This window comes from Aegilops tauschii, chromosome 6, assembly GCF_002575655.3.
Source record: "Aegilops tauschii subsp. strangulata cultivar AL8/78 chromosome 6, Aet v6.0, whole genome shotgun sequence".
Classification (NCBI taxonomy): domain Eukaryota; kingdom Viridiplantae; phylum Streptophyta; class Magnoliopsida; order Poales; family Poaceae; genus Aegilops; species Aegilops tauschii.
In genome coordinates, this window is record NC_053040.3 from 22,350,537 (window position 1) to 22,363,062 (window position 12,526).

At 42.7% G+C, this 12,526-nt stretch overlaps 1 long non-coding RNA gene across 1 annotated transcript; it reads left to right on the plus strand.

Annotated features, from left to right (window-relative positions):
• The first annotated feature begins 11,208 nt into the window (after positions 1-11,208).
• LOC120966081 (uncharacterized) lies at positions 11,209-12,289 on the plus strand. The gene is made up of 3 exons (XR_005759087.1): positions 11,209-11,631; positions 11,714-11,785; positions 11,873-12,289. It is a non-coding gene; the product is annotated as an uncharacterized lncRNA (long non-coding RNA).
• The last annotated feature ends 237 nt before the right edge of the window (positions 12,290-12,526 follow it).

The window sequence follows — 12,526 nt, forward strand, 5'->3', positions numbered from 1 at the left end:
TTCACACTGAACCATATTACATGCAGGGCCCTCTTGCCCAAGTTGATCACTAGCTACCGGTAACCTGAACTGCCTTCCTCAATATGCGTCAGGATATCCGAGACCCACAGGTGCATCAACAATTGCAGCAGGATCTGGTGGAGCACCTATGGAGGCTCAAGGGCAACTCCTAGCTCGACATGTGATGAAATATGAGTTTTATTTGTTGAACTATATGATTTGTATTGAACTATTTAATTTCTATTGATTTTCTGTGATGAACTATGTGATAAAAATTGCTTCTATTAAATTTGCGCCGAAGCACGCAGAATATGGGCCCAAATTGGTCAATTTGCGCCGATAGTGGGTCAATTTGCGCCGAAAGTGGGCTGAAATCGACGCCTGGGGCGGCGGCTGGGAACCTCATCACCCCCACGCCTACTTTTCCACTGGCGCGCCCCCAGGTGGCGCTATTTCAAGCCCGTGGGGGCGAACGGCTGGAGATGCTCTAAGGAACAACACCTTGAAGTCATAGCTATCACCGTCGAACCCTTGCATAGATTTGAAGCACATGACACCAAATCTCGCCACATGACAAGAAAACCTAAAATCACTGCCCCAAGGAGATGACATGAATCGATGCTAGAGCTCCGTCGACTACGTCTAGACAGACGAATTCGAGGAGAATCGGTGCCTAGAAGACAAACTCAAATAAGAAGCGCTGCCATCCACCCGAGTGCCATACCTGCGATGATATAGGCAAAGGTATCCCGTCTTTCGATGAGATGGTGGCTATCATTTATGTTGGAGTACACTTTCACGATCCGACTACGAATGTGTGAGGATGGCGCGCCTTAGCAATCGCTAAACCAACTCCGAGAGGTTATTGACCACGCCGGAGCATGATCAACCTGACCACGAGGGTCTATTTCGTGCAAGCAAACGAAGAACAAGCAAGAAATTGAAATTGCAATCAGGATATTGTGAATAAAGAGGAAAACTTTATTGATCAAGTGAGGTTCTGTGACGTCTTGGTCTGGTCGTTGACCACAAATGAAGTATGCGAAGTTGCAGCAATGCCGAACTTTTAATCTAAACAAAACTCAAAGTGTAAACGATGCCCTAAGGGTTGTATATATGGAGGAAGAGGGAGGAATTTCGTGGCCCTTGGAGGAGGGGTCCGAAACCAACCCTAACTCTTGTTTCCCCACACATACAGACTCTAAATAGCCTATAATCAAGTATTTCAAAATTACATGGGCCTGGCCCAATAATAAGATGATGCATCACCTAGAATAGCCTCTGAACGAAATTTATGAAATGGCATCTTGTATATTTCGTCCAAGGCTTCCTGCACTCATTATGGTGGCTTCAAAGTCCTGGAATCATCACTTGTAACTCCGTTCTTGTTCCCCTTGCGCATGCCATCCTCTCCATGCTTGATCTTGCTCCAAGGTTCATCTTTCTTGTCCAAGCTAGGCCCTTCATTTGTAAGCAAAACAAATGTATCCGATTTAGGCAGCATCATATTCTCATGAACATTAGAATCGTTACCAAGAAATGAAAGTACATGGTAATTTAATTGGCGTGCGCATATTGGTCAAGTATGTATAGCAGCAGGGGCTGTGGATGTAACAATGGTATTGATGTCCTCATCATCCTCCCCTTCTTGAAATGAAGTCGTCCTTGACGGAAGCTCATATTCCTCACTCAAATAAGGCTTCAAATCTGCAATGTTAAAAGTGGGACTAACCCCAAAATCTGCAGGCAGCTCAAATTTATATGTGAAGGAAATATGCCCTAGAGGCAATAATAAAGTTATTATTTATTTCCTTATTTCATGATAAATGTTTATTATTCATGCTAGAATTGTATTAACCGGAAACATGATACATTTGTGAATACATAGACAAACAGAATGTCCCTAGTATGCCTCTACTTGACTAGCTCATTTATCAAAGATAGTTATGTTTCCTAACCATAGACATGTGTTGTCATTTGATGAATGGGATCACATCATTAGGAGAATGATGTGATGGACAAGGCCCATTCGTTAGCTTACACTACTAGGGAAAAGCCTAGCAGCAGCGCGGGTTTTAGGACTATCAGTAGCGCGGGTAGGAGCGCTACTGGTACGGCGCTACAGCTAAAGGTTAGCAGTAGCGTTGGTTAACCCATGCTACTGCTACACCAACTTAGTAGTAGCGCTTTCTCGACGCGGCGCTACTGGTAATTACTAGTAGCGCTTCTCCCAGCCCGCGCTACTACTATTATTCCGTATTTTATTTCTTTTTTATTTCATGTTGTATTCATACACCTCTATACAAGTTTTCATACAGCAGCAATTTAGAGATTGTTTTTACATCATAATGAGTTATTACATCATTAGGTGAAAGAACCGTGGACTAGTTTCAAGTGGATGGACATCCACTTGAAACTAATATGCGGTTCTTTCACGCAATGATATAATAAATATCATCATCATCATCATCATCATCATATCATTAACAACTTATCATCATAATACATCACTGTCATATAACACCTCCTCATGATCATCGTTTTCATCGATGTGACATCACATAGCAAGTTGGTCACTAGTCATAATCACAACTACTCCTCATCGTCAACTCTAACACATTGTACCACATAATAAACATATTGTACCTCATAGGACCTACTACATTCTCTTAGGACCTACTATATTCTCTAAGGTAAAATAACAAAAAACAAGATAGCCCCTGGCTCTCCATTATGGAGAATGCAGATTATCCTGTCTCCAATTCTTGCCTTTCGCTTAATGTTGCTTCCAAGAACCTCCTTACGAATGTCCAAACATTTTTTCCACTCTTTGATTAGCATGTGTTCACTGGTTTCAGAAATCCGATATGCACAGGTGAGATCCGTAGGATGACCTGGATGTATGTTCAGAACTTCAAGGCGACCATTGTAATACATCAGATGAGGCACACAATCCATCGGGATTTTCTGTTGAAAAACATAGTAATAACTTCGTAGTTAGCAATGATGTACTAGTTTTAGAAGTATGCAAAAAGATGCACGGATGTCGTAATAGTAAAAAATCTTACCAGGGTATCTCCATAGAAGTTATCGTGGTTCAACACGTGCACTAGTGGCACGTATTCACCATAATTTGGAGGAGTTCGATAATAGGTATTGTAATTCTCAAAGAAAGTACAAAATGCGATCAGATGATTTTTCTCCTTATAAGTTAATTCGGAGCCATCGGTGTAGTGGGTTTTGTCTACCATCTTCCGCACATTCTTTGAAGAATGAAAATAAGCTGTCAACTATTTTGAAATAAACAATATAAAATAGTTAATAACTATGTTTGAGAAACTCACATAGCGGTAGAATCGGAAGCGTATCAACAAGGACCCAAATGTCCATATTGTTTTGCTCGATATCAGGATCACCAAGATCCATGGTGACAATCATACCCTCATAAAAACCATACATTTTGCAAAGTGCTTCCCAATTTGGGCAACCAAAATGGGTTACGCTCTGAGAATTGTACAGATTTACTTCAAAATCCATATCATGGTGGGCCCTTAGGTGCATTTTCTTTGTTTCAAAATTTTCATGGTCTTCAAAACCCATCCTCTCCAAGACATAGCGTCTTGCATGGCATGGGATAAGCTAGTCGAATTGTAAAAGATGAAAATTAGACGTTGAAATAGTTGAAGTCGTGCTTAATTATGAAAAAAAACTTGTCGTCGTTGTGTATCGTTTCAACGTTGAAGGTCTCCTCGAGCTTAATGCTGAAGCGCCGATCATCGTCCAGGTGAGGGCACCTGTTGCAGAGACCTCGATCGTCGTGGCACCAGCTGCACTGCCCCGGGAGACTTTCGTCATCCGAGTACGACATTTCCTATGTTCATAATTCCAAGATTAAACTTGTACAATTAAATATATGTACTAAAAAACCTAAATTAGATCATTATTTTTTGAGAAAATCCAGGCCACTCGATATTTCCTACATATTCTAGCACAAGTTATGCCAGAATTCACGGAAAAATCCGGCATGACCTTTGCTAAAAAAGGACATATCGAGCGCCTGAAATTTGCCGGAACGGAAATTAATCAACACTCCGGCAAAACATAGGCCACTCGGAGGTGTAACCTGAACATGACCGGCCACTTGGGCAACCACATATCCTATTTGAGCAACACAGGATATACATGTTTTTATCTACATCATATATATATCTTATAGGACTCATATTGACATGGAGATTTGGCTGGCCTCACCTCGAGGTCAGAGGGGGTCGGTGACGGGGACGGCGGCGGGGATGATGGAGGGGCTCCTTGATTTCTGCAAAAGCAAAAACCCTATAAGTTATCACTAATACATCCCGAATAATTGCTTAAAATAAAAATATAACAACAAATATGACATGTTCAACTAGTTCTATTAATGCAACTAGTTCTTACTAAATATAAACTTACTATAAATAGAAAAAAAACTAGTTCTTTGTAAAAATAAAGTAGTTCAACTAGTTATATTAATTTTCTTACTAAAAATACATTAGTTCTATTAATTCAACTAGTTCAACTAGTTTATTAATTTACTTACTAAACTAGTTCAACTAAAACTAAACTAGTTCAACTAGTTTATTAATTTACTTACTAATTATTTTAAACACTTACTAAATAAACTAGTTCTATTAAGCACTTACTATAAATAAACTAGTTCTATTAAGCACTTACTAAATAAACTAGTTCTATTAATCACTTAATATAAATAAACTAGTTATATTAATCACTTACTAAATAAACTATTTCTATTAAACACTTGCTAAAAATTCTACTACCCTAGTTCTACCCTAAATTTTCTTACTTCTATTTTATTCAAAACACATAAAATAGTCAAAAAAATATTCTATTAAAAAACCTACATTCTACAATGTCTACATTCTAAAATCTACATTTAAATCACCTACAATTTGCAAGAACAGAGACAAGGGAGGGAGGGAGGAGAGAGGAGGGGGAGGGGGCGTCCGGAGGAGGAGGGGGAGGGGCCGGCCGAAGGAGGAGGAGGGAGGGGCGGTGGGAGGAGGGCTGCCGGCGGAGGAGGGAGGAGGGGCGGCCGAAGGAGGGGGGGAGGGGCAGTGGGAGAAGGGCTGCCGACGGAGGAGGGAGGAGGGAGGAGGGGCGGCCGAAGGAGGAGGGAGGAGGGGGCGGCCGGAGGCGGAGGGAGGAGGGCGCGGTGGGAGGAGGAGGGAGGGAAGGAGGGAGTATCTCGGTGGAGGACGGACGACGGCGGCGGCGGCGGACGAAGGGTATCGGCGCGGGCGAGAGTGACTGAGAGGGAGAGTGAGTGAGAGAGGGTCGGCCGCGTGGGGAGGATAAGGTAGGGTTAGTAATAGCGCGTGTGCGAGAAAAGCGCTACAGCTAAGGAGAATAGCAGTAGCGCTGGGCGATGATACGCGCTACTGCTAAGTTGGGCTAGCCATGTGCGCCCAGTTCAAACATAGCAGCAGCGCTTTTTGCTAGTATGCGCTACTGCTAAAGTTATAGCAGTAGCGCGGTTTATTTACGGGCGCTGCTACTAAGTAGCAGTAGCGCATGATTTTGTCCAGCGCTACTGCTAAGATGCTGTGTATAAGGTTTTCCCTAGTAGTGTTAGCATTATGATCGTTACAGTTTCATTGCTACTGCTTTCTTAATGACTTATACATGTTCCTCAGACTATGCGATTATGCAACTCCCAAATACCGGAGGAATGCTTTGTGTGCTATCAAACGTCACAACGTAAATGGGTGATTATAAAGATGCTCTACAGGTGTTTCCGAAGGTGTTTGTTGGGTTGGCATATATTGAGATTAGGATTTGTCACTCCGTGTTTCGGAGAGGTATCTCTGGGCCCTCTCGGTAATACTCATCACTATAAGCCTTGCAAGCAATGTGACTAATGAGTTAGTTGCGGGATGAAGTATTACGGAACGAGTAAAGAGACTTGCCGGTATTAAGATACCGACGATCGAATCTCGGGCAAGTAACATACCGATGACAAAGGGGACAACGTATGTTGTTATGCGGTTTGACCGATAAAGATCTTCGTAGAATATGTAGGAGCCAATATGAGCATCCAGGTTCCGCTGTTGGTTATTGACCGGAGATGTGTCTCGGTCATGTCTACATAGTTCTTGAACCCGTAGGGTCCGCACGCTTAACGTTCGATGACGATATGTATTATGAGTTATGTGATTTGATGTACCGAAGGTTGTTCGGAGTTCCGGATGAGATCACAGACATGACGAGGAGTCTCGAAATGGTCGAGATATAAAGATCGATATATTGGAAGGCTATATTCGGACACCGGAAGTGTTCCGGGTGATACCGGGTCATCGGAAGGGGTTCCGGGCAACCCCCGGCAAAGATATGGGCTTAATGGGCCAAGTAAGGGAACACACCAGCCCACAAGGGGCTGGTGCGCCCCCTATTGGGACATCCACGTGGGTAGAAAGGGAAAGGAGAGGAGGAAAAGGAAAGTATGAAGTAGGACTCCTACTTCCTTCCCCTCCCCCCTCCTTCCTTTCCCCCTTGTCCAAATATGGTAAGGGGGGCGAACTGGACTAGGGGCCCAAGTAGGATTCCTCCTACTTGGGCGTGCCCTAGGCTGCCTCCCTCCCTCTCCCTCCTTTATATACGTGGGGAGGGCACCCCTAGAACACACATCAATTGTTCCTAGCCGTGTGCGGTGCCCCCTCCACAGTTAACACCTCGGTCATATCATCGTAGTGCTTAGGCAAAGCCCTACGTCGGTAACTTCATCATCACCGTCACCACACCGTCGTGCTGACGTACCTCTTCCTCGGCCTCAGCTGGATCTAGAGTTCGAGGGACGTCACCGAGCTGAACGTGTGCAGATCGCGGATGTGTCGTGCGTTCGGTACTTGGATCGGTTGAATCGAGAATACGTTCGACTACATCAACCACGTCACTAAACGCTTCCGCTTACGGTCTACGAGGGTACGTAGACAACAGTCTCCCCTCTCGTTGTTATGCATCACCTAGATGGATCTTGCGTGTGCGTAGGATTTTTTTTGAAATTACTGCGTTCCCCAACAATATGCATTATCATTTATTTTCTCTAACACCTTAAAAGGACCATCAGCACATGGCATTAGCTTTGATTTGCGCAAATTAGGAAATCTATCCTTACGCAAATGTAACCAAACAAGATCTCAAGGTGCAAACACAACATGTTTTCTACCTTTATCTCTAGCAAGTTTATATTTAGCATTCATACGCTCAATGTTTTCCTTAGTTAACTTATGTATTTTTAAGATCAATTTAGCACGTTGTTTAGCATCAAAATTAACCTTCTCCGAAGATGGAAGAGGCAACAAATCAATAGGTGCACGAGGTAGGAAACCATACACAATTTCAAAAGGGCACATCTTAGTAGTAGAATGCAGCGAACGATTATAAGCAAATTCAATATGGGGCAAGCATTCTTCCCACATTTTCTTGTTATTCTTCAAAATAGCCCTAAGCATAGTAGACAATGTTATATTGACTACTTCAGTTTGTCCATCAGTTTGGGGGTGACAAGTAGTACTAAAAAGCAGTTTAGTCCCCAACTTAGCCCATAAACATCTGCAAAGGTGGCTAAGAATTTAGTATCACGATATGAAACAATAGTATTTGGCACACCATGCAAGCGAATAATTTCACGAAAGAACAAATCAGCAACATTAGTAGCAGCATCGCTTTTATGACATGGTATAAAGTGTCCATTTTCAGAATCTATCCACGACAAAACTATGCTATCCATCCCCTTCTTTGTTCGAGGTAAACCCAAAACAAAGTCCATAGATATATCCTCCCATGGAACACTAGGTACAGGCAAAGGCATATATAAACCATGAGGATTGAGTCGTGACTTAGCTTTTTGACATGTAGTGCAGCAAGCAACAAAGCGCTCAACATCCCGTCTCATCTTTGGCCAACAGAAATGTGTAGCAAGTACATCCTCCGTCTTCTTCACGCCAAAGTGTCCCATTAATCCTCCTCCATGCGCCTCCTGCAACAACAAAAGACGAACGGAGCTAGCTGGAATGCATAGCTTGTTAGCACGAAACACAAATCCATCATTAACGACGAACTTGTTCCATGTTCTCCCTTCTTTACAATTCTGCAATACATCTTTAAATTCAGCATCATGCACATATTGATCTTTGATGGTCTCCAAACCAAATATTTTAAAGTCAAGTTGTGAAAGCATAGTATAACGACGAGACAATGCATCAGCAATAACATTTTCTTTACCCTTCTTGTGTTTAATGACATAAGGGAAAGTCTTAATGAATTCAACCCATTTACATGTCTACGATTCAGTTTTGCTTGACTCTTAATGTGTTTCAAAGGTTCATGCTCAGAATGTATAACAAATTCTTTCGGCCATAAATAATGTTGCCATGTTTCTAAGGTCCGAACAAGAGCATATAATTCTTTATCATAAGTAGAATAGTTCAGACTAGGCCCACTCAATTTTTTAGAAAAGTACGCAATAGGTTTTCCATCTTGTAATAACACACCTCCTAATCCAATTCCACTAGCATCACATTCAAGCTCAAAAGTCTTATTAAAATCAGGTTGGAGTAAAGGAGCATGTGTTAACTTATCTTTCAATACCGCAAAGGCTTCTTCTTGTGCAGTACCCCAAACAAAAGGCTTCTTTGTGATCTCATTGAAAGGTGCAGCAATGGTGCTGAAATCTCTCACAAAACGCCTATAGAAACCAGCGAGGCCAAGAAAACTCCTCACTTGTGTGACCGTTTTGGGCTGCGGCCAACTCTCAATAGCTTCAATCTTGGCTTTATCAACTTCAATTCCCTGTGGAGTAACAACATAGCCAAGAAAAGATACTCGGTCGGTGCAAAAGGTGCACTTTCCAAGGTTACCAAACAAACATGCATCACGTAGAGCAATAAAAATAACACATAAATGTTCCAAATGTTCCTCCAAAGATCTGCTATAAATCAGTATATCATCAAAATAGACTACCACAAATCGTCCAATGAAAGCACGTAAAACTTTGTTCATTAATCTCATGAAAGTACTAGGTGCATTAGTTGACCCAAAAGGCATGACTAACCACTCATATAATCCAAACTTAGTTTTAAATGCTGTTTTCCATTCATCTCCCAATTTCATACGAATCTGATGGTATCCACTATGCAAATCAACTTTGGAGAATATTGTAGAGCCACTCTCAATTCATCAAGCATGTCATCTAGCCTCGGAATAGGATGATGATAACGAATAGTAATATTATTAATGCCTCTACAATCAACACACATACGCGATGTACCATCCTTTTTTGGCACTAGTATAATAGGAACAACACAAGGACTAAGAGATTCACCGATATAACCTTTTTCGAGCAGCTCTTGTACTTGATGCATAATCTCCTTCGTCTCCTCTGGATTGGTACTGTATGGTTCACAGTTGGGTAGTGATGCACCGGGAATTAAGTCAATCTGATGCTCAATCCCTCGAATAGGTGGTAATCCCGGTGGCATGTCTTGTGGAAAGACGTCAGCAAACTCCTGCAAAATGTTACTGACAGCAGGAGACAAAGAGGAAGGCACGTCCTCGAATGAAAATAATGCCTCTTTGCACACAAAAGCATAGCAAACAGATTTGCTGCAATCTAGATCATCAATATTAGATTTGGTGGCAAGTAAACATCCACTTTTCAATTTAATTTCAGAAGCAACATTAGATGGTTTATTATTAGGTTTCATTTGTTGCTCAAATTCTTTTGCCACTATATGATTTTCACTCTTATTTTGTTCCTGTTTTGCTTTACTAGCTCGATTAATATCATCTTTCAAAATGGAATCAGGAGTCATAGGAAGCAAAGTAATATGTTTACCGTTATGAACAAGAGTATAATGATTGTTTCTACCATGTGTACCTATTTTTTTATCGAATTGCCATGGTCTACCAAGTAATAAGAAACATGCTTGCATGGGTAACACATCACAATCAACAAAATCAGCATATGTAGCGACACTAAAATGCACATGAATAATACGTGTTACCTTAACCTTGCCGCTGTTGTTGAACCATTGGATGTAGTAAGGATGCGGATGTGGTCTTGTGGCGAGAGAGAGCTTCTCCACCATCTCCATGCTAGCCAAGTTGTTGCAGCTCCCTCTATCTATGATGACGCAGACAGAACGTTTCTTCACAACTCCCTTTGTATGGAACAAATTATGCCTCTGATTTTGCTTAGCTTGTGTGACCTGCACACTCAAAACACGTTGAGCAACTAAACTTTCATACATGTCAGCATCTTCAGCAGCCATGTATTGCGTCACCAAGTTGTTGGTGTTGTTGTTGTTGTTGTTGTTGTTGTTGGTGGTGGTGGTGGTGGTGGTGGTGGTGGTGGTGGTGTTGGTGTTGGTGGTGGTGGTGGTGGTGTTGGTGTTGGTGTTGGTGCTGTTGCTGTTGCTGTTGTTGTTATTGTAATGGTGTAGATGCAGGTGGTGGTTGTGAAAGACGTGCGAGTACTTCATCGAACTTGGCGTCCAACTTGGTGACAATTGTCTTCTCAACATCATCAATCCTCTCAAGTGCCTTTCCAAAGCTGGCCATGACATCTTTCACCGGTTGACTCAACATTTGCTGAAATTACACTCTCCAAGAGCGAGGGTGTAGGAGCTCGCTGGGGCATGCCACGTCGTCATTGGAGGCTGACTTTCACTGTGTCAAGGAAGAGAGAAAACGTCGTTGGATAGCACCTCCACAAGATATTACCGCACGTAAAGACATTGGAGAAACTTAAGAGACAAGGAATAGGAAGGCAACAGCCCACAGACATCGAGGCCCACGCCCACGTCCTCTCCACCTCCCTTTTCTTCCCAAGCCCAGTTTTCTGCGGCGGCGGCGGCTCCTCCGTCTCCTCATCTCCTTTCTTGGTGCGGCGCTGCTCCTCCCTAAACCCTAAACCCCATCCGCAAGGCGGCGACAAGAACGAGAAGCTGGGCGGCGCCACAAGCTCTCGTCCCGAGGAAGCAACAGGAGGACGGGGTCGATGCGGTCGTCCGCGCCTCCTCCACTGTGGTCCATGAGCGAGAGGAAGGAGGCGTCGTCAGCTGCGTGCCCGAGCTAGCCACGGACAGGTCCATCTCTCTCTCTCTCTCTCTCTCTCTCATCTTGTTCGGTGATTGTCTGATCATATATCCAATACCATTATTTATTTCTGTTTGAGTTGTGGTGATCCAGCTGTGTCAGATTAGTACTTACAAATTGTCTGGCCAGCACTATTCATTTTTTTCAAGATTTAGTTGTTGTTGTGAACATTCTTTGTCTCGTACAGATGTTCCCGGCTGTTGAGGTTGTTGAATTACTTGATTGAATCATTTGGAAAAAGACCCCCTGTGAGCTTGCGTACAAATACACTAAAATTAAAACCACATTAACTCAATTTCTTGATGTATGTACATGGCACCGAAGATTTTATAGTTATCTCTGCTGTAAATTCATCACTGCCTTATTAAGCATTCTCTCTCTTTATCTTGCTTGTGGGGTTTGCACACCCGTAGAAGGGATCTTGTTGCTGCTCTTATTCCAAGGGGTGTTAGTCTGGATCCGATAGGAAAATGGTCAAAGGTTTGCTTTCTTTGAACATATTTATTTTACAACTAAATAGTACAGAATATTAAAGCAACTCTAGTGGTTTGGAAAATTTCAGGTATGATTAGTTGTGTACGACTCAACTATTTTGTTTGGTGCCACTGTTGAATATATGGCAGGACATTACATGGTATCTTCCTCTCCCCTATTATTTGTTAAGATTGTTTTGCTCAGTCTCCATGTACCAGCAATTCATTTGTTAATGCTGTAATTACAGAAACAAGGTGAAAGTTCATTTTTTACCATTGAAGGCTCTTGCTCCTCAGGAGAAGGAGCGAACAGTTGATACGGCGTAAGGTTTCCACCCACTCTGATAATCCCTTTGCAATAATTCATTTGTCTAAGTAATATATAACTGTGTTTGCATGTATGTAAGCCTTCATATGCTATGCGAGCGATGATTACAACGAAGGCATGACTGCGGGCGACGAAGGAGGGCACGGCCGGGTGTGGTAGCCGTCGGAGGAGACGAAGGGAGAGACGAGGAGAGGAGAGCGGAATGCTGAGACCGTGGGCCGCAAAGGAATCCTGCGCGGCGGCTGGGCGCGATCTGGAGAAGCGCAATATTTCGCCAATAGGTTTAGAGACGAGGATCCGGAGAAATATTATGCTCAGTCGTCCTATTGTATTAACCGTAAAGGTGAGATCTGGCTTGTCATATAAGCTTTCTCTTGTCCTTTTATAGAAACCTATTCCCATCTGGCCAAATCCTTTTGTTAATTGCAGATATTGAAATTAGGCTCGAGTGGACGTCGTCGATATGGCAATGAGAAAATCCTCCGGTTTGTCTTCCTGCTCAGTCCTCACAATCCCTCACACTTGACTTTTCTGGGCCTCGGGGCATATTTTGTTATTGTCTTAAAAGAACTCC